The following is a 5865-nucleotide window of genomic DNA, read 5'->3' as shown; positions in this document are numbered from 1 at the left end:
AACTGGACCAATAAATAACATCATGAAATGGAGAAAAGATTGAAGTTACCAAAGGCACCATTTTGACTGAATCCACCATCAGCATTCATGGGAGAACTCAAGAAATCAAATGATGATTTTTATTAGGTGAATCTGCTGCACAAGACCTCTTATGTGTTCAAGAGCAAAGATTTGAGGACTAAGATGAAGCTGATCCAAGTCATGATGTTTTTGATAGCCTCATATGTATGTGAAAGTTGGACAATGAATAAAGAAGTCCATAGAAGAATTGACGTATTTGAGTTATAGTTTGTAGAAGAATATTAAAATTATCATGGACTTCCAGAAAAGCAAACAAATCTGTGCTGGAAGAAGTACAGCCAGAATGTTCCTTAGAAGCCAAGATGGCCAGAGTTCATCTCTGATATTTAGGACACATTATCAAGAGGGACCAGTCCCTGGAGAAAGATATCATGCTTGGTAAAGTGAAGGGTCAGTGAAAAAGAGGGAGACCCCAAACTAGATGGATTGGCACAGTGGCAGTAGCAATAGGCTCAAGAGTAGCAATGATTATGAGGTTAGCACAATATCAAGCAATATTTCCTTCTGTTGTGCAAAAGGTCACTATGAGTTGGAACTGACTTGGTACCAAACAACAACACAGCGCCATATTGCTTTATGCCCTGTGAGTCATGTTCCTAGACCTTTGCCTAATATGTAGTAAGATCTATTTTAAAAAACACACAAATTTTTGAAAATATAGAAATACTTTTAAAATTTTAAAAATATTTTTGGGTGCTGTCATGTCAATTCTGACTAACAATGATCTTATACGACTGAATGGAACTGTCCCATTTCTAAGACTGTAAATCTTTACATCAGCAGAATGCCACATCTTCCTCCGCTGGAACAGGTAGTGGTTTCAAACCACTGACCTTTCAGTTAGTAGCCAAGCACATTACCAGACAGTGGCTGATAATTCAAAGGCATCCATTTTTCTTCAGGCTTGCTTTTTTTTTTAAAGTTTTGATTGTGAATTGAATGATAGTTTACATGGGGGAACATTGGTTTTACATTCATCCTATTGTATTTTGTTTCACTGCAATGATTACATTCCTCTCCATGCATCCTCATCAACAGTATTTGCTTCTTTTCCTTCTGTTTTGTTTTTGTGGATGTATGCAAAACACTCAAGAATATATAATCATTTAAATAACAAAAGGGCACATTCTGTAAGCCTGCCTCCTGGCCACCAGCACACAGCCTTTCTCTTTCCATGAGTCTAGAGTCTTCAGCTGCTCTATCTCTCCATGTCATCATCTTTGCCTCCATCTCTGGTGTTGCTGCTTCTCTGGATAGGTCCCACATTCTGTCTGTGCTCTTCTCCCTTTATGGTCCTCTGTTCCTGGACTGTAAGATTAACCACTTCCCCATTTTTGTTACAAAACTTCTACCTTTACAGTTGTGACAGTTGCAATTAGTCATGATAACAGTTACTCACTGTTGAATTGTAAGAATCTTATCCCCATCTCCTTTCACCAGACCCATGTAGACAAGATGAAAACTATTCAATGGAGAGTCTACCTTCCCCCTGCACACTTTAAAACTAAGCTCCCTCTTGGAAACTTGTAAGCCAGTCACTTTGTACCTTTACAACCCCCCCATTTTAGATGTTGCTGTTGTTGTTAAGTGCCTTAGAGTCGGTTCCGACCCATAGCGACCCTGTACAGGGTTTCCAAGGCTGTAAATCTTTACAGGAGCAGATTTCTCCCGCGGAGCGGCTGGTAGTTTCGAACTGCTGGCCTTAAGGTTTGCAGCCCAATTTGTAACCACTACACTACAGGCAATGTCTAAGTTGCCCATCCCTATCAAGACTGTGTAAAGAGGGGATAGGATTGATCCTTGATGTGAAGACTCCTTCCCTTTCAGTTGGTATTTTGAGCTACTACATCCATAAGTATAGGTCAAGTTCAGCAAATTGTATCTTCAGTCTTTCTTATGCATTATCCAGTTTTGGCATGTATATGATGCAATTTAAAATGCCATGGCTTGTGTGAGGTTCACTTTAGTCTTCAAAGTGGCATCTTTGATTTTGTTGTTGTTGTTGTTTCAATATCTCACCCAAGATATTAATTACAAGAGAAAAACACACCTTTGAAATGGAGAAATCTCTCATACACAGTCTTTAAACATATAATCCAGATTGCCATAAGAAATATTAAAACTTTAACATTATGTACCTCCTGATAGGATGCACCAATAAGAAAACATGACTGTGATAGTCTTGCCAAAAAATGCAGAACTTCAATCTAACCATGAGTCAGACAAATCCAGCTTGTAGACATTCTACCAAATAACTGACTATTACTGTTTAAAGGGTTTGAGTTATGAAATACAAGGACAGACTGTAGGAGACTAAAGATATGTTGTGGACAGACTTCAAGATGGTACCCACAATCCCTCTTCTTGAAATTTTTTGCTCTTGTGCAATCTCTTCCTTTAAATAGGACTCGTGACTTGTTTCTATTCAAAGGACAAAAACCTCCACGAACCTGCAGTCTCAAGGAAATGAAGTCTACCAACAATCTGAGGGAGTGTGGAAGTTGACCTTCTCCCTGTTGAACCTCTAGGTAAGAACTCAGTCCTGGCAGGATGATTGCAGCCTTTTGCGACCCTAAACAGAAGACTCAAAGTCACGACTCCTGATCCACAGGAACTGGGAGACAATAAACGTATGTTGCTTTGTAGTAATTGTTACACAGTATAGAAATTTGACACAGGAGCTATGACAACTAGATGCAACATGAGATCCTGGACTGGATTGTAGACCACAAAAAGGACTGTAGTGGAAAACTGAATGAAACCTTAATAAAGTCGAAAGTTTTATACCAATATTAATTGTTAGTTTTGATCATTGTACTGTGTTATAGCAGGGTAAGTTCATGCTATTAGAGTTCCAGTTCATGCATGCACAAGCGTATTCCAAACAAAACACATTTAAACGTGTGTCTGAGATCAGGGGGTGGCTGCATACAAGTTTCTCTCAGTAATGTACTTGTCTTGGTCTCACAAGGGCGCTTTCCAAAAACAGTCCAATTAAACCATGATTTCTGAGGGCATCTGCTTGGCCAGTGACATTCAAAAGGTTATGATGACTGTCTTGTGGGGTTCAAAATGGGTAACCTTCATAAATTTTCTCAAAGGACACAGGATGATCATGAGGACTTATAGGGAAGAAGTTTTAAGAATAGTGAACACTGCATTAGTGCAAAAAAGGCCAGGAAAACTGTGTCAAGGAAATTTTTTTCTATCACAATGATAAGTTTAATTATTAAAACTAGGAGATTTTCACTGGGTAACTTTATCCTATCTAACCTACAGCCCTGATCTTTCTCCTTCAGACTTCTTTTTGCTCCCCAAACTCAAATGGCATTGAAAAAGACCACCATTCGAGTCCCTTGAGACTGCCCAAACTGCCATTTTGATGTGGTATCAATCAGAGTGTAGAATTCTTTGGGGAAGGGTTAGGGAGATGCAGCTGTCTTCAGAAGTGTATAGACCTACATGGAGAATCTGTCAAAAAACAATAGCTTCACATTTTGATGTTGTTAAGTGCCGTTGAGTCAGATCTGACTCACAATGATCCTGTATAGGGTTTCTGGGAAGTAGCTGGCAGGCTTGAACTGCTGACCTTGTGGTTAGCAGTCCAGTGCTTATCCTATAGCACCAAACCAGGGTTTCCAATTGTTTTATTAAATGAAGGTTTCTATGAATTTGTTGCAATCCTTTTTGACTTAACCCTGTATAAGAAAGTAACATCAGGGGAAGCAGAGCAAGGGGCAAATGGGAACTGTTTATATTACTTCTATAATATAGACTTACTTATAATATACATAACAACAATAACAATATTACTTTTACAACTTTCTGTACATTTAAACTTGTTTAAAAATTAAAAGTTAATAAAAGTATATCATTAACACTATTCTTTGTTGCTCAATGCTGTTGAGTCAGCTGTTGCTAAATGCTGACTCATAGAGACCTTGTATAGGCTTTTTAAGGAACGGCCAGTGAGGTTAAACTGCCAACTTTGTGATTCTAACTGACATTGCAGTGCAGTGCTTATCTTACAGAACCACACCAAGACTCCCACACTATTCTTAGTTACTAGAATTATTTTTCTGAATGCTTTTATTGTGAATCAAGGGATAGTTTACATGGGAGAACATTGGTTTTGTACTCAACCTATTGTATTTTGTTTCATTGCAATGATTGCAATGCCCTCCATACATCACTGGTTAACCGTATCTGCTTCTATTCCCTCGAGTTTTTTGTTTTGTTTTTTTTTTTAATGTATATAAAAACATTCAGGAATATATAATCATTTAAAAAACCTAAGGGTACATTCTGAAAACCTGCCTCGTGGCCACCAGCACACAGCCTTTCTCTTTCTATGAGTCTAGACTCCTCAACTGCTCAATCTCTCCATACCATCACCTTTGCCTCCATCTCTGGTGTCACTGCTTCTTTGGTTAGGCTCTACATTTTGCCCATGCTCTTCTCTCTTGGACATCTTTACCTTTTGCAGCAGATGTGCCCAATGCAATGGTTTTGTGACTGCTGCTTCCACGGGCTTTGATTGTGGATTGAAGTAAAATGAACTCCTTGGCAAATTTAGTGTTTTCTCTGTCTATGGTGATATTGTGTATTAGTCCAGTTGTGAAGATTTTTGTTTTCTTTATGTTGAGTGGAATCCGCATTGAAAGCCACAGTCTTTGAACATCATCAGTAAGTGCTTCAAGTTCTCTTCACTTTCAGAAAGGAAAGTTGTGTCATTTGCATCTTTCAGGTTGTTGAAGAGTGTTCCTCCAATCTTGATGCCATGCTCTTCTTCATATAATCCATTTTATTGGATTATTTGCTCAACATATAGATTGATTGTTGTTATTAAGTGCCATTGCATTGGCTCCAACTCATAATGACCCTGTATAGGGTTTCTGAGGAGCAGCTGGTGAGTTTAAACCACTGACCTTGTGTTTCAACCCAACCTTGCAGTCCAGTGCATTAACCTGCAGCACCACACCAGGACTCCAAAGATTGATTAAATATGCAGAAAAGATACAACCCTGATGCACACCTTTCCGGATTTTAAGCCACCACATACCCTATCTTCTGAACATTCATCTCTTGGTCTATGTACAGGTTCCTCATAAGCACAATGAAATTTTCTGAAATTCCCATCCTTTGCAATATTATCCTTAGTTGGTTATGATCCATACAGTCAAAAGCTTTTGCATTGACAATGAAGCATAAGTAAACATGTTTCTGGTATTCTCTGCTTTCAGTCAAAATCCGTCTGACGTCCACAGTGTTATCCCTTGTTCCATGTCCTTTTCTGAATCTGTCTTGAATTTCTGGCACCTCTTGCTTGATGTACTGCTACAACCAATTTTGAAATCTTTTCAGCAATATTTTACTTGTGTGTGATATTAATGACATTATTTGATGATTTACACATTCTGTTGGGTTACCTTTCTTTGGAATGGGTACAAATATGGATGTCCTCCAATTGGTCAGGAGGACCAAATTTTTTGGTATAGACAAGTGAATGCTTCCAATACTGTATTAGTTTGTTGAAGCATTTCAGTTTTTATTCCGTCAATTCATGAACTCTTGTTTTTTGAAAGTGCTTTCAGTACAACTTGGGCTTCGTCCTTCAATACTATCAGGTCTTGGTCAATTGTTACCTCTTGAAATGGTTGAACACTGACCAATCTATTTGGTGCAGTGACTCTGTATTCCTTTCATCTTTTTTTTTTTTTTTTAACAATAGTGTTATTAACCGGTCTTCCTTGTAGGTATGGATGTTATTCTACCACATACAGA

The sequence above is a fragment of the Chrysochloris asiatica genome, unplaced genomic scaffold, assembly GCF_000296735.1.
Source record: "Chrysochloris asiatica unplaced genomic scaffold, ChrAsi1.0 scaffold00012, whole genome shotgun sequence".
NCBI lineage: Eukaryota > Metazoa > Chordata > Mammalia > Afrosoricida > Chrysochloridae > Chrysochloris > Chrysochloris asiatica.
Note: the sequence above shows the minus strand (reverse complement) of the source record.